This window comes from Nyctereutes procyonoides, unplaced genomic scaffold (assembly GCF_905146905.1).
Source record: "Nyctereutes procyonoides isolate TBG_1078 unplaced genomic scaffold, NYPRO_anot_genome, whole genome shotgun sequence".
Lineage (NCBI taxonomy): Eukaryota > Metazoa > Chordata > Mammalia > Carnivora > Canidae > Nyctereutes > Nyctereutes procyonoides.
Genome location: NW_026575148.1, coordinates 4565579 through 4590327, shown reverse-complemented (window position 1 = coordinate 4590327; position 24749 = coordinate 4565579). Strand labels below are relative to the sequence as shown.

The 24749-nt window shown below is 35.2% G+C and overlaps 1 non-coding gene across 1 annotated transcript; it reads right to left on the bottom strand.

The window, feature by feature from the left end:
* Window positions 1–3480: 3480 nt before the first annotated feature.
* LOC129501716 (U6 spliceosomal RNA) lies at window positions 3481–3584 on the bottom strand. Its single transcript, XR_008662803.1, has one exon. It is a non-coding gene; the product is annotated as a U6 spliceosomal RNA (small nuclear RNA).
* Window positions 3585–24749: the final 21165 nt, after the last annotated feature.

Here is a 24749-nt window from a genome sequence, read left to right as displayed (position 1 = left end):
CCCAACTGTTTGGCTCTGGAACTCTAGGAAATGCTGTTTTGTGTGCCTTGCAGGCAGAATGTAGGCTGAATAGATAGGATGATTTTGGAAGCTATGTGATGACCTGGTAAAAATCCTTTCTCTTGAGAAATTGGAAGCCTTGTTACAAATAAGTGATTTTTTATTGAAAGTTGACAACCCAGGAGCTCTTTATTTGCAGACCAACTACCAATAGAGAGGAGCAGGATTGTGGAGTAGAGAGGGCTGGAGGCTCTAGCTTTTTTTTTTTTTTCAAGAATTTTGAGAAAGACCAGTAAAAGAATTAAAACCTCTCCATATGCTGTTACAAAGAGCTTGGGTAAATAAGGTCCTGTACACTGTAAGGCTTATCCATACTATATCTGGAACAGAATCACTGAAAGAAAGTACAATGGATACTGGTAATAGTTTTAAAGTGTGTTGGTCTCAGAGGTTAAAAGTTCAGCCACTGCATTAAATCTAGTGTTGAAACTTTAGTGAGACATAATTCAGAATTTATCATGAAGTTAAAGAAAGAAGAAAGAAAGAAAGAAAGAAAGAAAGAAAGAAAGAAAGAAAAAAAAGAAAGAAAGATCACACAAAAGGAAAAAAATAAAAGAAAAATCTGAAATAGTCCTGAGAGGTTAAACCTCTGCAATTGGTTACCAAACTAAAATCTAGAAGGTTCATTCATTTTGAATCATGGCACACCATGTTAAATTAAAAACCAAAAACAACCCAGAAAACATACACCAAAATCTTTAAAGAAGGCCCAAAGGATCCTTCTATTTAAGTAATTGCTTCAAGTTTTCATAGGATAGGCTATGTCATAGAATAGGTCATTTAATTCATTTAAAATTCAGGTTGGAAATAGCATGATGACATTAAATTAGCTTTGGTGTTAATCGTCTGAATTTTGGAGAATAATCGAAGCCTTCAAGCAATATTTTTCTTGATACCGTGATTCTAAAAACATGCTTGGTTAAAATTATTCTTGTGTTACAAGTTAGCATACATTTCTTAATGACTAAGACTTTTAAAACTGATGATAAATAAAGATGACCCCCTAAATTCAAGGGAGAAACTTCCTTTTAAAGTGTTCTGTTTTCATATTCATGATCAAATCATCACTACTATCCCATCACTAAACATGTACCAAGTACCTACAAATTATATAAAACATACATCCTGTGAGAACCCAACTTCCATTTTGTTACGGTGGTTTTGGTTTAATAAATAAAATATTTTCTAAAGTAAAGGTAAAGCATTCCTTAAAAATATTTCTTCATTTGTTGTTTTCCTCTTTATTGGGTCATTTCAACTAGATTGCTTAATTTGGCAGCAGAAGAATGCCTTCAAGCACTGCAATGTTAGACCATCTTGAATTTTTCCTATTTTCAATTTTCCTGGTTTTGTGTTTTACTAAATTTCATTTTAGTGCTCTCTTTTAAGGTTGACTGATGGGTCTTCTTAAAAAGATCACCCTTCGTGAACTGATAGGATCAGGTGAGTAGGGCCTATCTTTGATCCACAGGAGCCCCTTTGAAGGTTTAAAGTCCTAGTATGGTCCATGGGTCCATTTAGTTTTGAACTCCTTGGATGAGACTGACAACACAAAGGATGATCATTTCCACTGAGCTGAGGGTTTTCCAGGTGGACACTCTGCTCTGAACTGGACTGAGATCACACACACACTTCTCTCTGCACAGTTGTTTGACAGGAAGATCCATCAATCGCATGTCTCATACTAGATTGCATTATAAGACACACAGAATTAATTGGAGGCCAGCACAAATATAATAACACCCTTAGTTTTCTGTTGTTTTTTTAGATGGTGCTCTAAGCCACTGGTTTTGGCAAACTTTAAACCATCAATAAAATTCTAGAGAAAATAGAATGCCATGTATAACAGGAAAACTGAATTTTGTAAATTTTCACAGTAAACTTAGTTGTACAAAATTCACATCAAAATTTGTAGTATGAAGGAGGTCACAAGTTAGCTTGACTAATTTTTAATTGCTAGAGATTATATGGCATTGCAAAGAATAGATGAAGGGGCTCCTGTTTATCAAAGTGATTACAGAAAAACACACAGAAAGATAGGGAAAACAACAAAAATAAAAGCATGAAATAAAGTTAACTACACAGAACTCTGAGGGTCCTGGTAGTTTGGAGCGACTTATAATATGATTATAAAATATAAGAACCATAAGAGACCTTACGGATGATCTCATCTACTTTACCTATTAGCCAAATCTCAGACCCAGGAAAACTTAGAAGTGTGTTGTTTGCTTAATATTATGTGGTTGCAAAATGGAGATCAAAGCATTGGATCTTTGTCTTTGGGTTTCAGTTGCAGTGCTCTTTTTACCAAGTGAGCTTCGGTGGTGCCCTGAAGGTAGAGAGGGGTGGTTTTACAGAAATAGAAAGAAAGAGATTTTTTTTGGAAAGCTCAGAATAGGTGGGGGTTAGTCAAGGAGTTGGGAAATATTTAGAGAGGATGCAAGTTAAATTTTTTATGGGAGTAAGAGGTACTTGTTATTCTCTTAAAACTCATCATCTTGGAATATACTTTCACTAAAATAAAAACTAGTAAGATACAATTTGTTATTGAGACAGAGAATTAAAGAACAAATGATGGTTGACTGAACCATATATTTCATAACAAAGATATTAATTACTAATTGGGTCTCTATAATAAATTCACAGTCCTGGGCCCTGGAAAAGGTATAAGTTCTTAGGATTACAGTGAAAACTATGGTCAAATGGGCTCATTTATTTTCAGAAGAAATTGTTCATTCATTGATTAATCAGCAGCCATTCCAGTGGTGATGAGGAAAAGCTGTTAGAGGACTTTTGAACATAAAGAAATGAAAGGTGCTAGCTTTAAAAGTAGTCTAAGTAGGAAAAAGTCTTAGATTTAGTTAAAAAAATGGTCATAAGGAGTAGAGATGACACCTTTCAGAATTAGAAATCAGGAAGGAAATAAGGAGGCACCTTTACTTGCAGGGACTGGTAGCTGGAAAATTTGGTTCATGGTTCTCATTGTGATGCTGAGATACTTGAACTAAATAAGAAACTGAGTATCATTGGCATTTAAATTTAAGACAAAACTTTAGAATTACAGATTATTCTTTAGTGTAAGTGCAAAGAACACATACATTACATGTGAATCAAATTGCTTAGAATCAATTTTAATTAGTGGAAATTGCTAGTCCACACAGTATACAAATTATTGTGGGTGTGTTGAAATGTGATTATTTTGATCACCCTATGTAACTTCTATTCATTTATAAGAACTTACCTTATCAATTGTCTCCATTTGGAGGGTTGCGTTGTTACCCCTGTCCTCTCTTGCTCCCTTCCTCCTCACTCTGTTAGGAGCCTAGCTCGTTGCTTTATTTAGATCTATCCTTTCCCACACTGCAACTATAGATTTCCTCATTTTGTTTAGCCAAGAAATATTCAGAAGTGGTGATTATTATATCTTTCTTTTCTGCATCTACATAAATTTGTGTGTCATCCTTACACAGGGGCAGTGCTAATCTTCTCTATCATTCCAAAGTTTAGTTATGTGTGCTGCCCAGGTGAGCTTTCTTTTCTACATCTACACTGTCCTCTTCTCAGTGTCTGGCAGATAGTAGACACTCAATAAAAAATTGTTTCATGAATGAAACCTTTGCTGAAAGATTAGAATAAAGAAAACCTTGGTTTCTCAGTGTTTGTTCTACAAATTACTCATTATTTTGAAGATGTGGCAATGAAGTTTCCATGACACTCAACGTTTTTTTTTTTCCCAAGGTGAAATGATGTATTCAAAATTGGAGCCATATGGGGAGATTATGACTTTCATTCTAAAGTTATACAGTAATTATAAAACTGCTTTGCTTTAGAATGTCAAAATTATATCTCTTTTAACAAGTAAGTATTTCTTTATATACTATACAGTACCAACACAGGCAGTACTTCTTAATCTCATTAAATTTTCAGTGATAGATTAACCATTTTACAACATGTTAGCGAATATTTTAGGAATGTCCTGTCAGCACAGTAATAATTAAATTTCTTTTCTTTATGAAGTTCTATACGAGGGTGAGAGTAGGATGATAAACAAATGTGACAAAAATGCAACAGATGAAAGGAATAGCCGAATATGGGAGTTATAGAATGCTAAAAAAGATCATACCTGAAGTCGCTGTATGTCGTATATCTGTTGTGGTGGCAGGTCACCAAGTCTCTGCCTATGTTTGTGCCAATATTATTCTATACAAACACAACAGTGTGTCCAATTGTTTGTTCTTATTTTTTTTTTTTTTTAGAGATTCAATCCAAGAATATCATGGTTGGAGCTTCAGTGTGTTTTCAAGTGTATATTGAAAACTCCCAATATCACAATGGCTTGAGTATTTTGCTGTTGGTTATTCTCCAGACATATTCAGGGCAATGTAATTTGTAGCAGAAATTATTATTTAATAATGTTTGAGAGATATGGGGGAAATATCCAGAAACAAACCACAAGATTCTTTGATAAACAATGGAAATGATGAAGAAAGAAGAAAAGGGGCAATAATAGGTTCCTGGCAATCATTAGGAAAAACAAAGCAGATGAACTCTTACAAAACTTACACTTCCAGCAAGATATCAGGTAAATTGAACAGGACTTAAAACAATATTATAGACACATCTTTAAAAGTTGACGTAATAGAAGGAGTAAAAAATGAAACTGGTTGCAAATTAGTCATTCTACTTTCAGGAAATTCCATAAACCTGGAAGTGTGGTTGATGGAATTTAAGTAGGAATTTAAAGAAACGGAAACAGCCATGACACGATTAGAGAAGGGTATAGTATTTACGAGATAAAATAGATCTTAGAGGGAGATCTAGATAAAAATTTTATCCTTATAGATGAAACTAAATCGAGGGAAACTGTTGAGTACAGACCACCTTGCAAGAGAGAAGATGTGGATAATGCTGTCATAACATAAATGTTAACATAAGCTTAGCTCCTTTGCTTACTTCCCTCATATCTCTTATCATATCACATGAATGTAAACTTCTTGGTTATAGGAGCTATCTCTCACATACCACTGAAATCCTGCTGTTTAGCATAGAACCTGGTATGATAGTTCTCTAAATCCTCACAAATAGTTCTTATAAATGCTTGATTACTGCATTGCTTGCTGAATAAACAAATGAAAGAATGATGAATGAATATATGGCTAACTCTATGCAGACTATGATAAGTTGGAAAGCCAACAGCAGAGCATCTGACAGAACTTAGTTTACTTTTGGAAAATTTTCTCTCACACTTTTAAGAAATAATGAAAAGAATGACCTATTCAATCTTAATTCCAATAAAAATAAAATCAAAATTATTGAGTGTGAAGCGTATGCCAAACCAGCTTGCTTATGTTAAGTTGATTCACACCACAACCACCTGAGACATATGTTATCCTCCATGAGAAGAAAAAGAAACCAAAGTCTAAGAGAAATTAAGTGAATCACCCAAAGTAATACAGCTTATAAACAGCAGAGCTAGATTTGAAGGCACGTGGCTGACTGCACAGCCAATGCCCAGTGCCTTTCTGTTTTTCCATGCTGCCTTCTATTGAAACATGATTTGAAGAAGTGGTATTTAAACACCTAGAAGGATGTGATATTATTAACTTAGAATTTATAAAAACATGGAAAGGAACATTGAATATAATTTAACCTATACCCTAGACTTTAAGGAGACACATTTCAAAAATGTTGAGAGAAAAGAGAGTTGATTACATGGTCATCCATTTTGAAACAGAAGATGGCTCGCTCCAGTGTTGTAAAAGGCTTTAGAAAATGAAATTACCAGTAAAATCACTGAACTGCTTTCTTCTAAATCCTGGTTTTGTCACTTACTTGTGTATAATTCTGGGGACAGGGCTTCTCTGCACCTCATTTTCCTAATGTATAAAACAGTGGCAACAGCCCTACTGTCCTTACAAAGCAATTGGACAATTGCATGAGATGTAAATGTAAAGAAAATTTAGAATAGATGATTGGCACATGGTAGACATTTAATGAATGTTAGCTATTATACTGAAGTTGGAGACATTCGAGTATCCAAATGGTTCTATGATAAAAGACACAGGATCAAACAAGTGGCAGCAGAGAGAAGGGAGTAAGTCAAGATGGTAGGGGACAAAGGTCAGTGGAACCAATTGGAACTGAAAAGTCAATTCTCTTTAGAGAAAGGGTTGCAACAGCAGTCTAAATTTCTGAAGAATAAAGTGATTCTGGAAAAGTTAAATATTTTCTACTGTGGCCCTGGGTGGCACAAGTGGTATGGTCTGACTGGCCATCGGCTTTTCAGAGAATAAAAATATCAGGGATCAAAAAGAAGTTAAAATCTAGGGAAAAGTGACAAAAATTTATAGGATTAAATATAATAGAAATAAATATAAAAGTCTGCATTGAGGTCAAAAGGTCAAAATAATGTAGAAAAATTGGCATTATCTTGGAGACAAATTTGTTTATTGATTACTGAAAATTATTTTTATGTAGAATACTTACCCCTAATGTGTATTTTTTAAACATATTCATCTGTAATGTGTACTTACTAGAATATATGCATCCAGATAACAGGGAGCTCATGCCTCTGGTCCACAGAAGCCCACGATGTGCTTAGGACAGTGAGCGGCACCAATGGAGGTATTCTGGAATTTTTTTTTTCAGTGAAGGCACTGATTTCACCTTACCTTTGTGGAGGAAGTTACTAAACCTGTCTAGGCTCCTGAGTCTTTATCTGCAAAACTGTTAAAATAAATGAGATAATATACATGAAGTGCTTGACATGATGCCTGGCACATTGCAGCTTCTCAAAAATGCTAATTTTATTCTTCCTGCCTAGTGCTGCTGTGCAGTGGATAAATCCTGTGCTTTGTAGAGGCGTTCTGTGGTATGGAATGCCACAGGACTAGTCTTTTTTAAATACTAGGCCTCAGAAACTACACAATCTTTTTTTTTTTTAATCTTTGTTAGATACTCCTAAATTATTTTACAATGAAAGTTGCTATTTACACTATATCTTTAGTAAAATATTGATTAAAAATCAAAGAAATTCATCTATATTAAAGTCAGTAAGCATTTATTGATTTTTATTACATTACATACAGGTAATACCATTTTTGTCTTCAAAAACTCTATATGGCCCAGCTGGGTGGACTTAGATTAAAGAGCTATATTGCAAGGAGTATATTTTTAAAAATATACAGAGGAACTAGAGTCATCATTATTTTCAGTATATAATTTTTTTAACAGGTAGTATTGAACTCTTGGAGACATTAATTTTAATACTAATAATTGTGTACTCAGAGTTTCCTCTGGTTAGGCACTCTAGAGCAGTAAAACAAATCACAAAGGATTAGTTAGCTATATTTTTAAACTTCAACTCCAAATGAAAACAATTATATTGGAGACATGCATTTAAGAGATGGGTGAATCATAAGGTCAAATTATCTTTAAAACAGAATCAAATGACCATTGAAATCTCTTACAAAAGACATTTGGCTTTGGAAAATTGTTTTCTTTTACTTGAGACTCAGCACTTATACATTTGCTGTTTTAAAATTACTTCTAAAGATTATCTTTGTATTATAATGGAATTGTTGTGCAAATACGGCTAATACATAAAATGAGGGCTATTACGGTCTCCCTTATGGTTCTATTTCTATCGCAAAGAGTCCTCCTAGGTATCTGTACAGTCTGCCCTCTGCTGCCCTAGGCTTGTGCTGCCAAAGTCACTTTCTCCAGCTTAGCAGCTCTGAAATAAAAGGCCAGTTCTGAGCTCCAAAAGAGACTCGATGTATGTAGCCTAAATTCAAATTAAGAAAATCGAATATATCAAAGGTTGATTTTGAAAGAAGGCTTTCCATCATTAAAAATCAAAACAACATAACATATCTTAAAATCCCAGTTGAGCACAGTGCTAATTATGAAGAAAAAAATGGTAAAATATGGCAGCAACTTTCAATATCCTGCATTTAACTCTCTGCAAGGAGTATGAATTAATTGAAATTTCTAAAGATGAGTGTTTCTACTAGAAACATCTGTACAGTAATATGCTTAGTAATGAGCTCAGTCTTCATCATTTCATAGGTTCCTCCTTAGGAAAAACAAAAAACAAATGATAGCCAGAAAAAAAAAAAAGTTGTACTTGTTCTTTTCATAGATATTTTAAAAAATTAACCAGGGATTCAAATAAACTTCCTTGCCTCTTTGCTATTGTAAAATTTCTTCTTTTAAACTTGGTGCCAAAACTCTTATATTTTAAATAAACATAGGAAGTAAATTCTAGGAAAGGAAAAGCATGTACTGAAACTCTAAAATATGGTTTAGAGTTCATAAATCACATAATGAAAATTTATTTCATTAATTTAAACAAGCTGCCAGACTTTATGAAAGACATCTTCATATTCTAAATTGGCATTTAAAAATGTGATAGGTCTATAGTCTTATTTTAACCTGAAATGATCAAAATCTGGCTACTTAATACTTCATTAACTGTAATCCATTAAAGAAGATGACTAAATTCAGAATCCACAAGTTGAATATGTGATAATAGCCGACATTTTGTGGTATTAACAGTTTATAATTGTCTTTTACATATGGAATATTATTGATATGATTAGCACTATACAAAATGAATAGCAAAGGAAACTTGTGTCTTGCAGAGGTATAGCTGGCATTCTTTTAAAAAAAGTATATATATATATATATATATATATATATATATATAGCATTGGAAAACCTGCAAATCTGAGAATTGTGCATTAATTGAAGTAATATGAATTAATTTATTAGGTGGGAAAGCAGACTTAGGGTGATTTTAATGATGAGCTATATTGAATTTCTTACACAATAGCATGCATGTCTTTGATGATATCAACCTCAGAAATAGATCATTTTAAACAGCCAAGGCAGCAATTATGAAGGTTGTCAGATTACAGAAACTCAGCATTTACACAAGAATTTTATCAGGGGATGATTCAGCGCAGGTATGGGTTTTTTTATATGTATAAATTTCTGTTACATCTCTTTATAATAAAATATTTTAATCTCTCTCAAGATCTCTCTAGTTTTACAAAATCCTCCCACCAGATATGCAAACTAGAGCCAGGCTAGTCATTTTGGAATTGTGAAAAAAAAGGGGGTAATAACGTGTTGTGTTAAACTCTACTGTTCCAATTCATTTCAATGAGAATCAGTCAATAAAAAGTCTCTGTTTCAGCAAAGGCGGGAGGAGAAACAAAAGGACTTAATGAAATGATCTGTTTACAAAATGCTAAGTGAGGGTTCTATGAGAAAACAGCATTAAATCCAATTTTCGTTTCCTAATGCAATTTAGGAAATCTCATATTCTCCCAGTTTTTGCTTGTCATTTTTTTTTTTTTTTTGTAAATGGACTGAGGCATGTGGCCTTTTTTCTTAATGTTAATTTTTTTTTCAAAAAAAGCTATTTAACTTTCTTTCTCTTCAACTTTGCTACAGTATTTCTAAATAGCCCAGAAGAGATAAATCAACGCCTGAACTGTAACCTTACACTTATATACTTGTTAAATGACTTTTTTACAGTCTGTTATTGCTAGAAATTGGATTGCTTTTAAACTAATGCTGTCTGGCGGGCAAAAGTGAGTGAAACCGCAAAGCCTGGAGGAACACTAATTACTTGTTTTAATTAGCAGCAACTTTCACTAGAGTATAATCTCCCTACAGGCCACTTTTCGGTAGGTGTGGAGAAAAAAAAAAATCATGTAGGAACAAACTGATAATCTCTTACTCGCGCCTAAATGAGAGCAGACCTCTGCGTCTAGTGTAGACATATTCTGTACAAGCCTCTAAACCCGCCGGGAACAGGGCCTACCAGGCTCGGCTACCCAATTCAAAGATCTTTAGCAATCAGTTGCACAATAGAGCTCCCTATTTTATGCTGCTACATCATAAAAGTGGTCCTTTTGTTACATTTCCATCCTGAAAAGGGTCTTAATCCCTTTCTTTTCAGACCAGTCTATGGCAAATTCCATTGGGACATCCCATTCGCCACAAGGACTGAAATGACCCACTCCGAAAGCAGCATGTGAAGCTTTGAGCCTTTTTTCCCCCTGCCACTCTCCAGAGAACATTAAATCGTACTTTTCATTCCCCTCACCATAGGGGGAACCCCCTTAATGATGACAGAGAAAGAAAAATTCCATCACACTGTCCTATGATACCATTCTGTTGTCAAGCAGGCGTTTCCCTGGTCAGAGAATCAAACATGGCTTCCAGCAGGTGGATGGTGCTGAAGGTCACAGGCAGCCAAATGCAGAGGTTACACATGGAGGAAGCGCAGGTTCCCACAGCAAATTAAGTCATCTGTGAAGCCTTCTCATTTCCCAGCGACTAAATTTATGACTGCTCTAAAGGGTCATCATTGCTTGCATGCACATGTGCTTTAATGAAAGTATTGGAGAGTTTAGAAGAGCGGGATCACCCCAATTAAAACACATGCATGAGCTACATGGTTAGAGGAGTGAATGAAATATTCAAATCTGTGCATGTAACTCTTTTTATTACTGATTAAGGAGAGAAACACTTCGATCTGTAATAATTAAAAAAAATAAAGGCCCACATAATAGATTGAACGTGGGTATATTTCCAAAGTAAAAGTGGAGGTATTGAAAACAGTAACATTTTTTTCTTTGATATGAAAAACTTTTAACTTTTACTTTAAAGCTACTGGAAAAACCCACAATATTATGGTTCTGTAATGCTATATTATAAATCTTGATTGTTATGCTTTGGTTTCGTTGGAGAGCTTGGAATATGCATTTCATTTAAGAAACATCAGAGCTGACTTCAAATATATATTTTTTTACAAAATAAAAAATGTGGAGGAGTAAATTAATAGTTTTCATTAGATTTAATGACTTGAATTTGATAAATTTTATTCAAATTAAAAATAAAGCTTTTTTTCATAGATCTTACCATATTTAATTTTTTAATTTTAAATACTTTTAAATTATACTGTAGTTCTTGCTCAAAAGATGAACTTGAGTAAGACTCTATTCAATTTTATGCAAATGACTTAGAGAATCGCTTAACAAACTTTTACAGGTGTTGCCGTGTCCAACTGTAAAGGGAATATCATTATAAATGATCCCTTGACTTGATTATGACATTTAAAAAAATGTAGATATTTGTTGAAAAACTTTTGCTTATTTTCTTGTTTAATCACTTAGGAGGGGCCTTCACTGAAAAGTTCTCCTACCCCTGTACTGGTATAACTTCTTCCAAATTATTTATATATAATCACATATTCCAGGGAGCTCTTTTATATATATATATGTATATGTGTATACATACATGCATATATATAAGTTTCTTGTGGTAATATCGTATACACATTTATGTATCTCATACTCCAGGTTTAAACATTTCTGAATTACAAAGATAACCTTAAAAGATAAAAGCAAACTCAAAACTTAGCATATCAACTCTAGAATATAACAGCTATTTTTTTCTGCCATCTTTATATTGCTTAGGTGATGATGTTTTCCCATGCTTTGTTATTTGAAATATCAAGGAAACAAACCCTCCAAAGTGCTTATAGCAGAACTTCCCTTCGTTGCTGCAGAATATTTCTCCTTAGAAATTTATTTTAGCTTGCATAAAGGTAACTTTAGTTCCTTTTTTTGTAAAAAGTGCCAGCTCACAAAGCATTTATACAAATCATTGACTCTTTGGCCCAAGATTCCTTTTCCTTCCTGGCAGGCTTGTGGTGTGTTCAGGGTGCAGCTTGCTGGAGGGCGGGGTGTGCTGGGCATGAGATAGCAAAAAGAGATCTGAATGAGTAAAAGTAAACATTCAGAATAAAGGAGCAGTTGAAAGGGGCTTTGTGAGCAAGGGGTGTTGCAGTGGAGGAGCATGGGTGAGGGTGGGGCTGCCCCAACCCTTTGTTTCCCTTCACAGTGGTGCCTCCAAGGGACCTGCATTGTGCCATGAATGAACTGACCATCTCTCAGACAGGCTAATAGTCACCCTTGTAAGCACATTTAAACTCTCTAGCCTAAATATTTAGAGTTATTTGGGGCTCTTTTTTCATTAATTAGTGGCTACCTGCGTGCCACCCCTCGATTTTCTGTACACTCTTTCCCTGATACTCTCTACAAGACACAGGCTGAAATCCCTGGCTAAAAGTTATGCCTGGGACTTGGTGCTGTTGAATGAAGTCTGAAGAAAAATCCTTTATTTTGTAAGATTTATATGCTATTTAGAGAGACCGCTCATCAAATGAGATGCAAACTCAGACTCAGTTTATTTCTATTTTCAAGCCTTAATTTCTGGGCAAAAAGGCTATTTGAGCACAGGTTTAGTTTATTTGCTCTTGAGTGGGAAAAGAAAACCTATGTTTGGAGAGTAATCTAGCAGAATCTACATACCATAGACAGAAGTTGTCTGAGTATAGGCTGCAAAAAGGAAAAAGGAGAAAGGAAACACTAAATATTAAGGTATTTGTGTTTTATAATCTGAAGATTCTCTAGGTAGGTGTCTTGATGGAAAATAAAACTTGAATGTCCATGAGGGACTCAAACTTGAATGTCCATATCTCATGCACATTTTTGCTATCTCATGACATTTCCAAGTGTCATTAAATTCCATTATTAACTTTTGTAGCATTGTGAATGATGATTAGCCTCCTAGGGAAACACCACTAATTAAAATGACTTAAATTTAGTACTGAAAACCCAGGTATAGAGGCTATATGTACTTTACTGTTATTTATATACATACATAAATGTATTTTATGACTGATAGCTTATTTGATAAGGGTTTATGTAAAGAGTGATTTTTTTTTCTGAGGAAACAAGTGATAAACTATAAGGGATTTTAATTATTGACCTTTGAGGCAAACATTCCTGACTCTAAATAGCTTCACCAATTATGTATGATGCAAAAATTTGAAAGTGTGGTCATATTTAGCATTTTGGTAATGCAATTCTTTTCATCTTTGAAGAACATTTGTCTTGGACTTTAAAATATAAATCCCAAAACAAAGATAATCTTATATTTGAGAAGATGTGATAATATAAGCAAATATTTTAATTAAACTTTATATACATAAAAATATAATAGGTAAATATAAAAGATATTATTATAACTTTATCAGTACTTAAATATGGGTTCTGGTTACATGACTGTATTCGAATTATGAGAATTAATGAAGCTGGTGTTTGTTATTTGTTTCCTTTTACTATGTATATTTTATTTCAATAGATATTCTTAAAGTTTTTAAATAATTTCCCGAATCATAGAACTTCAGGTCTTTCTTTTTTGAATGGACAATTTTATACCCAGACTGTTTTGATAGGGTAGAAGCCCTTGACAACCCATTTTTGACGTCTTTGAAAAGGGTATAAAGAATAAAATGACAGATCAAGATACAAATTTGTAATTATAAAGTATTGCCAAATTTTCTGAGGGCTAGCAAGTTGCATGAGACAAGTTTGTTTACCCTCAATGACTCAAAATATAGAAAGGACAAAGACATACTCATAAGTAAATGTGCCAGTTCTTCTGATTGAAATATAATGAAGGGATCCCTGGGTGGCGCAGCAGTTTGGCGCCTGCCTTTGGCCCAGGCGATCCTGGAGACCCGGGATCGAATCCCACGTCGGGCTCCTGGTGCATGGAGCCTGCTTCTCCCTCTGCCTATGTATCTGCCTCTCTCTCTCTCTCTCTCTCTCTCTCTCTCTCTCTCTCTCTCTCTGTGACTATCATAAATAAATAAAAAAATTAAAAAAATATTAAAAAAAAGAAATATAATGAATTATGGGGCATCTTTGATAAATGCTTATAATGTTATTTCTCCAAGGGTTTTACCTGAATAATGTTATATTTATTTTTTCACAATAGCCCTGTGAAATAGTTACTATTATTTCCACTCTACAGCTGGAGAAAGTAAGACTTTAAAATCATCAAAAACAAAATTAGTAAGTGGTGAAGAATGGATTTGAGTGAAGGCAATCCAACTCTGGAATCTACTATGTTCTGATCTACTATTGGAGACTAAAATACTTCTTAGGTCCCCTGTAAGTCACCAAGAGGGAGCAAGCAAATGTAGAGTTCTTAACTTCTTCAGATGAAATGCATATTGAATATGAATTAGAAGATAGAATTCAAAACGTTTGTTCTCCAGCTTGTTAATTTAGACCTGTGTCTAAATATACACATACACATAAATGGATTTATACACAGAAATGCTATTATAAATATATTCCCCAGTTTACAAATATGTGTTTAACTCCTGGTTAGGATTTTCTATGCTAAACTTACAGATCAATTTGCTGTGTTTTATGTTTTATGACGTATTCGTTGTTTGATATATACTTATTGAGTATGTACTCTGTGCCATATCAAAACATTGTACTGATTATTAGGCTCCCATATTTTAACAGAAGAAACATGGAATTATCTAATGCATTGTGATAAGTCCTGAAGTAAACGTACTTTCACAGTATTCTAGGACCATAGTAGAGGGGAGATTTGTCCTGAGTAGTGGATTTGGGGAGACTTTAAATTACATATATACTATTAAAGAACTGTTTCTCATTATTCTTTAATGCCCCTTAATGGTAGAACTATGATTTTAATCCTTATTTAACTAGAACTCATTTAACACTGTTTTGGAGAGTCTAAATATTGTTGAGACTTTAATACATAGTTGAAAATTCATTAAGACTTCTCGATACAGAAGTGAGGTCAGTTTTTCCTCCCTTTCAATTTGAGTGACCATGCAATTGCTCTGAACAATAGACTGTGCTGGGAATGGCACCATAGCCGAGACCAATTCATTAAAGGCCATAGTGCTTATCTTGTTTGCTAGGACAGACCACTTGCACTTGGAGCTGTGAGCTGCCATATAAATGGTCTGGCTGGATATCATGTATTTTGAGAATTAGTAAAGTGAGAGATATTACTATTAAAATGCAAAAAAAAAAAAGTCTGACTAACCAGAGGCCTTCATGTTAAAGATGATCTAGTCAAGATTCCCAGCTGAGCCTTGCCTTCTTTTCATCCATCCCCAACAGGGTGCTAGAAATGTGATTGGACCCACTTTGGATTTTAATGACCAGCAGAGTGTGTCCAAGTTACCTCTATCCATGGTACATGGGGAAAAAAAGAAGTCTCCCAGCCAGGCTCCATCCAAATTCCTGATATAATAAGGTGGTTGTTATTAAACCCACTAAATTACAAAAAATGTTCATTACACAACTCTACATATCTATAACAAACCAAATAAACACGTTCAAAATTATCTTCCATATATTTAAAAGTATTTGACTTTAAGAGCTCTCTAACCATACCCTTATCTCTTTCTTTCCTTCATTAGAATTGTTGAATGAATGAATAAAAGATGGAATTAAGAATAGGGGCTTTAACACTAAGTAAACACACTAAATAAATATATTATAATAAATTGTGATAAATGCTCTGAAGTAACTTAAGATGGTGTTATGAAGAACAGCTATTAGGAGAAATTAGTCCACATTAGGTTCTCAGAGAAAATTACTCTTCAGAAATGAGATGAAGGATAGGAAGGAGTAGGTGGGAGAAAATTAAAAGAATGAATTTTCTAAGAAGAAAGAAGCTATGTGGCAAGCCCATACAATAGGAAAGAGATCAGAATAGTCTAAAAACTTAAGGAAAAAGAAATAACCACTATAACTGAAACATAAAAGGCAAATAGGAGAACAGCTCAAAATAATTTTGGAGATATGGTTCAAGAGCCATATTATAGAAGAAAACTTTTAAAGAGCTTGGATTTAATCTCAAATTCAATGGGAAGTTATATAAGTTCTTTATAGGTGTTAGCTATTATTATTTCCGCTTACGTTATAAAATATTTGCCAGCTCTCTTTCTAATAAAACATTATAATTCTACTATAGCATTGAGCTTTTAATACTTTTTTCTTTATAGAAATTTGAATTCTCCTTGAACCAGAAGTAGGTTTTCATCAGAAAGAATAATGCCATTTATTTCTTTAATTTGTCCCCACATGGTAACTCCTAGGCAGCCATGGAAGCTACTACGGCATATGAGGTAAGTGGAGAAAGAAAAAGGGCTCAAGGGGAATAGAGAATTCGGGTTCCATCTGTTGTCAAGGCTGAAAAAAAATAGGATTCCCAGTGGTCATAGTGAGGGCCGAAACAGTACTTCCCCTGGCAATGGTGAGGCTTACATAAAATAACCCTGTATTTCACTCATGACATGATGTGCCACATAGTGGTGTTTTAGTAAGTGTTATTATTGTCCTATTTGATGTATAATTATGGTGAGGTAACTTTTCTCCTGAAATGATATAAAGCGTACTTGTGAGGTAGCCATTCACAAGCTGAGTATTCCTTGCCAGTAGTCCTTATTTAGAGAAGCTCACTTTTTTTGCTATGTTATGGACAATATACCAAACTGTCATGGAATAGAGCCGTTATTTTGGGGGCAAGTGAGTTAACTAATTTTATAAGTAAGCCTAGACAAAGTCTGACTGCTTATAAAGGAGGTTTTTTCCTCCTTTCTCACACACATCACAATACAGTGAGGCCATTTAGGATCACTTCACCCAAATGTGGACAGTTAATGGAATCTAATAAGTCTAAGGAGGTATGCACTCTATTTTCTCTTCTTTCCTTCCCACTCAAACATGCTGCAGGTGTAAGAATGTGGCCATTACTCCCAAACCAGTTTTCTTTCTCTGTATCTTCCCCCATCTGCATCTAGGCACAGAAGCTTCTGCTCCCAACGGACAGGCACAACCATGAGATGCAGGGAGCCTGGTTCCCTAAATCACTATGTGAGTTCTCCAACCAAACCCTGGACCTGCTGTGCGAGCAAGAAAGACACATTTTGCCCATTAAGCCACACATTGAGATCTTTGGATTTTATGTTTAGCTTTTGTAGTAACTTGATTAACTACTTGAGACACTGCAGAAAATACCATTCTCCCAAGATTTAAACATATTTTTATTTTTTAAAGATTTTATTTATTCATGAGAGACACAGAGGGAGAGAGAGAGGCAGAAACATAGGCAGAGGAAGAAGCAGGCTCCCTACGGGGAGCCTGATGTGATACTTGATCCTAGAACCCAGAGATTACACACTCAGCCAAAGGAAGGCAGATCCTCAACCACTGAGCCACCCAGGCATCCCTATAAACATATTTTTTTTTAAATCACTTAAAATTACCATCTGTGTCTCCTTTTTAGTTCTCTATTCCTCTTAATAGTACTATCATTTTCCCAGGCTCTCAGTCTGGAAGTCTTGATGTTATCATTGGCCTGTTTTGTTCCTCATATATAATTTGTTGCCATCTTCAGTAAAGTTGGAATCCTCAGTGATTTTTCCATGTAGCCCTTCTTCATCAAATATAGCAGTTTAGACCTTTGGCCTTTTTCTATGATCATTATTTTAGCAATTCAACCACAATTTATTTGGTTCTCAATATATGCCAAGCATCATGCTAAGGAGTATATCAGTCAGAGTCCAGCCTGGAGACAGAAACCGCACAGTAATTTGAATTGGGAAAAATTCAGTATAAAGAATTAAATAATTAAATAACAAAAGGGATCTTTAAAAAAAAAAGGTCTCTAAGGCTAAAGAAGGAGCAAGCAAATGCCAAAATCACAGAGAATAAGAGAATAACAGCAAAGTCCCCATATCCTATTAGCTCAGAAACTTCTTGGACCATGATACAGAAGTAAATATTTATAAGAGATTTGGATAAGTGCTATCACAGAGGTATATACAATGTTCATAGGAATTTAGAGAAGCTAGCTTAGTCCATCCTGGGAAAGGGGAGAATTATCATGGAAGAGTTGGCATTTTGGGTGAGTTCCAAAAAGTGAGTGGGCACCAGCTGGATGGGGCATGGGTGAAGAGGAGGAAACTCTCCAGGCAGGAAATAGCAAGGGCAAAGGCCAAGAGGGAGTTAGAGCATTGCTCATGTGATGAATTACAAATTATGTAAATAGCAAACTATGGCAAAAAAAGTGAACCTAATCTGTCAGCAGGAGCTAGATCATAAATTTGTCTTTTTTTTTTGTTTTGTTTTTTAAATGTTAATCTAAGAAGCTTGAATTTTATCTTGAAGACATCAGGCAGAAATCTAAGGATTAGAAACAGTTGGCAAGGGTCGGGGGATTGTCAAAATTAGAATCACAATACTGAAAATTCATTGCCAGGATGAACTTGATGTAAATTCTGCAAGGACTGGGACTGATAACCTCTGTTCCCTGGTGAAGTGCACATGCTGATGATAGCTGGTACTTAGCTCAAATGCTTTTTGCCAAATAAACCAATGAATGAGTGAGAGTTTGTTGGGAAGATGGCATCTCATTTGACTTGAGTTAGAAGTAATTGAGTATTCACTTGTGGAATTTGAGAAGCCAGGTGGATATAAATCTCCAGCGCAAGAGCAAGTTCTGTCAAGAAATTTAGTTGGGGGAGTTGCCAAGATACAGGCAGGATTTGAGCTCTTGAGTCTAAATAAAATCATTTAAGGAGGGTGTAATGGAATGATATGAAATGAAGGTTACAGCAGAATTTAGGAAACAACCATAGTTACTACAGAAGTAGAGAAAAAGGAGTCAGAAATGAGATTGAGACATAATTAAAAATTTTGGATAAGATTGTGAAAGAGATGCTGTTTGAAGACAGAGGAGGAGAGAGATAAAGAAAGGAGCAGAAGTGGACTCAGCCAAGAGTCAAGTGAGATTAAAAAAAAGTAATGCTAGTATCTTTAAATCTAGGTTTTTCTCCCCAATCTTTTTTTTTTTTTTTTCTTTTTCCTCCTTATAATACAACCTACATGTTGCTCTCTGTGGAGCCTTCCTAAAGTCTGGCTCTAATATTTAACTTCCTCTTAAAAAGTTTCAATGATTCCTCATTGCCCTCGATTCATGATCAAGAACAATTAAGGAGGCTTTACCTTCAGGACAGGTGTGACCTCTGCTTTGAATCCCATTGCATCGCGCTGGGATTTAGCACACTGCATTTTCATTCATCCTTGTGTGCTGTTTTTATCACATCTGTAATCTCCCTCAACTGGACTGTAAGTTTTCTGAGCACAGGGGCTGTGTCTCACTCTTTGTAACTCCTCAGATTTAGCATAATGCTTAGTTTTTTAAAAAAAATAAAATGTATTGGGGGATCCCTGGGTGGCGCAGCAGTTTGGCGCCTGCCTTTGGCCCAGGGCGCGATCCTGGAGACCCGGGATCGAATCCCACGTTGGGCTCCCGGTGCATGGAGCCTGCTTCTCTCTCTGCCTGTGTCTCTGCCTCTCTCTCTCTGTGTGTGTGACTATCATAAATAAATTAAAAAATTAAAAAATCCATATTTAAAAAAAATAAAAAATAAAAAATAAAATGTATTAAACACCATAATCTGAAAATTGAACTAGATTGCCTTTTCTAAAAATGCTATTAGTTGACATCGAAGCTTATAAGGTAGGTATGTTTTTCCCATTTTGCCTATTCAGTGGAGAAAAAATGTCCTTCCTACTTTACTCTTAAGTGGAAAACTGGAGCTTCAAACCAGGGCTGTGTGTCCTTCAAGACTGAAATGCTTTTGCAGGCTGTACTACCTTGCAGACAGAAGAACACTAAGAAATATTTATATAATTAAATTGGTTTGAATTGCTAACAACCTTAGAAATTGTTTTCAGTTGTGTTGGTAGAGCTCTTTGCTTTGTCTTTTTGCCTGTTATTTTAATTGTATGCTCTGGATGATGGTATAGAAAGGGAGGGTGGAGGATACAAGGGGAGCATGTTGTAGAGGACAGAATTAAGATTTTGAATGATACTGACAGGTTGAAATGATGGGTTAAAGTGAATGAGTTGAATTTCAACAGGAAGAATTCTGGAGGATGCATTTAGCGTTGGGAAGGCACAGAAGGTGAAAGAGCATTTAGGATGGTTTTAAACAGTCCAGGAGAGAAGAAATGAGGACTTGAACTCTGTTAAAGGGAATGGATGTGAGTGACACGGAGCATTTAGAATCTATATACCTTGACAAGTGAATGGATGCAAGGATGAGGAAGAAAGATTCAAATGGGACTTTAAATATTTGAGCCTGAATAATCCAGAAAAGGTGAAAACATTGGCAATGACAGAGAGGTCAGAAAAGGGACCAGATGGGGAGCGGCAGGAGAGGAAGCACAGTAATCTCGGCTTCAGATATGCAAGACATTTAAGTGGACAAAAAACCATTTTCTTTTTGAAAATTGGGACACTGTTGATTCATCTCATGTGTTGTAGGCAAGGTATTAAACCTAGTGATAAGTCTTACAGCTACATGGTGTAGAGCAAACACCTCGTGCCAGCAACAAAGCAGAGTGCTTTATATACATCCTCTTGCCTAATTGCCATAACTTGCCTTGAAAGTCCCCTTAGAACTGAGGAAATTGAAGCTGGCAACTAGAAAAGACAAGATAACCAGAGACATTTCTTTTTAAGATGTCCAAAGACATTTGTGTAAATAACTAAGGCTCCTATTAAATTTATTATTAAAGGTCATATAAATGAAATTGCTTTCTTTTTGTAATATTTCTGCCTAATATAAACCATCAGTTAGGTTGTGTACATCTCAATGGACTTGATATGTCACTTTGTTTCCCATTTTGGCGCCATTTTGGCATTTGCTTATAGGCTGAATCTGTCTGTTCCTGACCTTCTTGCTTAGGAGGAGCTCTAGCACCTGGAACTAAAATCCTGAGTCTGATCCATCTGGCTACTCATAGCTAGCCTCATCCCACTGCCCTGAGGAAAGGAACTTGGATATTATCTGCCAGATATGTCTTCTTGAAACTCTTTCATTCTCTCTGGGCTTTCTAGGATTATTGTTTGAAAGAGCTTTTGAGGTTGGAAGGAGAGTTTCACAGGTGAATAGATATTCCAGAAGTAGAACTATGTGCCAAGCACAATGCAAGGAAGGTAACAGTAGACTGAGGTAATTGTCTTAATGATGTTTGTCACACTTTTTTCAGTATGAAGGGTCTTCACAGTGAGGGTTAGAGATGAAGGCTAAGAGATTCATAGTTCTGTGTTTCACTTTCATTTTCTCAGAACTAGTGGTTTTCCCTTTTTTTGTTCATTTTTGTATACCAAGCATAGCAAAAGTGGACTTTTCCATTTCTGGTCTTATCTTTAAAACTTTCTATCATCTTTGATTTTCTCTCCTGGGTGATGGTCACAAAGGTCTCTGACATTTTTTATTTATAAATCTTAGCTCATCAAAACTCTGTGATTTCTTAGGATAGTCCTTCTTTGTTTCTTTGTAGATTTTGCTTTTATTTTTGTCTTGCTTAACTGTTCAGCCCTTAAGAATCTTCTGTGCAAAGCGAGCTGAGACAGGGAGTCCTAGACACCACATCATGCCTACAATTTTGCTTTATTTTATAAATGGTTTCTTAAAAACTCAGGGTACATGTTTAAGAATCTCCAGTAGGCAATGTTCACACTTTTATGAACTCATAGATGACATATGGCAGTTCACCTTTGCTTGTTCCTCCCAATGTTTAATTTCTCTTTATTTTCTCAGTGATAAATTCCACGAGTTTTACTGGGGTATGGCATATAGATTACATTCCTCATGTTCATAGGCCTAAATTATGGCCAATTGGATTGAGTAGAGATTTTGTCTATATAGGAAGTGTCCTTAAAGAAGGCGACATAAACTTTTCTTTTAATATAGAATGATTGGTCCTTGAGCTGTCATCTTGGACTGATTAAGAGAGCCACATCAGGAAAGCAGTAGCAGTCATAATGGCCAGCAGGATATTCAGCATTTGTCATGTGCCAAGAATTACTCCTTATACTTCATGTATGTTAACTCTGATGCAACTCATGTGCATACGACAATCATATGAGATGGAGATCTCCATTTCCTTATCTCTCTAAATAGTGCTTGAGAGCAGGGTTCATCTAGACACCTTGCCACACTGATGCTGCCTTCTTTAATCTGTACCTTACTTAGCAAGTACAGAGTTAAAAACAGCACCTGGAGGTGAGAAGCACTCCTTAAATGTTAGCTACTGTTACTTTTGAGTACTTATTACAAATTACTACCCACCATTCCACTTAACAATTTCCATTAAAGTAATTTATAGTTAGTAATTACAAATCTATTTGCAGATGTAGATAGACATGGAGAGATGAAGTAACTTGCCAAAGACTGAACAACTAGAAAGTGGTGAAGTTGGATTCTCTGTCTATGTTCCTTGATCTATTCCATGTTGAAGGAAGGACTAAGAGAGGCCTGGAATCTGCACTAATGTGTGATGTCGCTACCCTAACCCTGGAGAGCTGACCTTACAACTTTTCTGCAAAGATTCAAATCTTATGCACTCGCCAGTTAATTTGGATTTTCTGTTGCATGCAGCTAAACTTAATTCTAACCGTATCATGTCTTAATTTCTCCCAACGTCATTGCCACTTTCAGATGATTACACAATGCTTTCTTCTAGATCAAGGTGAAGTTCAGAGTAACAAGTCTTGTTTCCTTTGTATTTTCTGTGAGATAAAATCATCAGCAACATTAGTGAAGCATTTTAAGCAGGAAATTCAAGTTTTAATGGAGTTGATGTTCCCAGATATGTGGATAGATGTAGGCCCCACAGCTCTGTCAGCATCTTCCCCTAGGTCTGTATTAGGAGATCATTGTTCACATCCTCTGTATGCTCGGGATTCAATAATACACTTACACCAGAGAATCACTAGCATCTCTCTCTCTCTTTTTTTTTTTTCACCGTGTCTCAAGCATGCTTCTATCTTCATGATCATGAATTTTAGTAATACATATCTGACTAGCTTATGTCTAAGATTTCTTGTAGCTAAACTCATGATATCAAAAACAAGAAGGTATTGAGAAATGGTGGACCTCCATTTAACACAAATATTTTGTCATTTCTGCTAGGAGTGTCTAATGGAAATACAGTAGGATTTGAGTCTTGCTTTCTAATTTTGGCTCTTAGGAACTATTAAAATTTTTAGTATAAAATGGCATGAGTTAAAAATCAGGACAAAGTGATGAGAAAATTATTTACACTTAAACTAGAAATCTAGGGGTGCTTGGGTGGCTCAGGGGGTTGAGCATCTGACTCTTGATTTCAGCTCAGGTCATGATCTCAAGGTCATGAGAAGGAGCGCTTTGTCTGACTCTATACTGGGTGTGGACCCTGCTTGGGTTTCTTTCTCTCCCTCTCCCTCGGGCCCTCCCCGATCCCACTTATGTTCTCTCTCTTGCTCTCAAAAAAGTAAAATTAATTAATTAAATTAAAAAATATAAATTAAACAAAAATCAACCAATTTAGAAATGTAGTTGAATCTAATATTTTCTATTTGTTTTATCTGATGATATTAGATAATGTTTAGCTGCAGTATAAAATTCATCTATAGATCTATAATTTCAATGATCTGGCTAGATCTAGAAATTTACATTAGCACTTTTAATCATTTGCTTTTTTACTCAGTTTTGTTTTTACTAATTATCAGAAGTGAGAATTGCAAGATCCATAAGTGTTTGAAGATGAGAAGGCCAAAAAAAAAATTATGTTGTGTAAGTTTTAGGCCAGAATAACCAAATAGACTATCTTTTGAAACCTAGTCCATCTTTTGTTACTGCTGCCTAAGCAGTCAGCCACAGGATGTTTTGATTTAACCTCGAATCTTCTCAGATGTACTCTGAGGTGTAACACTAACACACTAAAGTAAATATCACAAAACATCCTTTGCCTTTGAAACATAACTGCTGTCATAATGACCATCTGCCGGCTGTAGGTTTCGAACATTCAGTGACCTCTGACATTTATGACAAATTATGTACCAAAGTGCTAGTGACGCCTTGTTAAAATGAAGCCAGAGGCCCTCAACTTCTCAACCCCTCTTGTCTTTAAAAGCATGGGTTAAACGGCAGCAAGAGGCTGCCTGGACAGAAAACAGACATGGCGACAGCTAAAAGGAAATGAAATCCTAAACCTCTAGCCTTTGACTTTTGCAGCTAGCTTCACTGCAGTGTGCTTTCAACCGTTAAACTATCTTAACCTTCGGAAGAGCCAAACCAGTTAAAATTGACTGAGAATTTGCACATCACCACGCAAGGCTTGATTGACTCTTATTTGAAAATTGTGGGGAGGACAGTCACTTCCTGCAATATTTTTAACCAACAAACTATGTTTCTCAGTCACCTCTGATGCACAGTGAAATTGATGTCATATATAAAGCAATGTGAAGAACACTTTTCAAAGTCACAAAGTTAGCGTAGCTGCAAAATACAGTAGTGTCAGTTGGATTTAGACGGAGTAGACGATATTGTGCAAATGGTTTTTAAAAACATGAACAATTTTACTTTTTGATTCCAATTACAGAGATACATGCTCACCTCACACATATGAGATTAAAAACATGGTTAGCATTTATTATAAAAATCTATCAGTATGGTTTTGTAAGCAATAATTTTATTACTATTGTCATGAAATACAGTGAAAATAACGTATACAAAATAAACTTATACAATGTAATTTCTTCATCAAAAAAAATCCTGAGGTATTTTTAATTTATGATCTCATGACACAAGGTAATGGTCTGAAGACCAAGTGATAAACTTATGAGGCAAGCCATAGAGAAAAAAGGTGTATAACTAACTTTACATGATGGGTTGACATAAAAATGTTGACATACTATGAAAT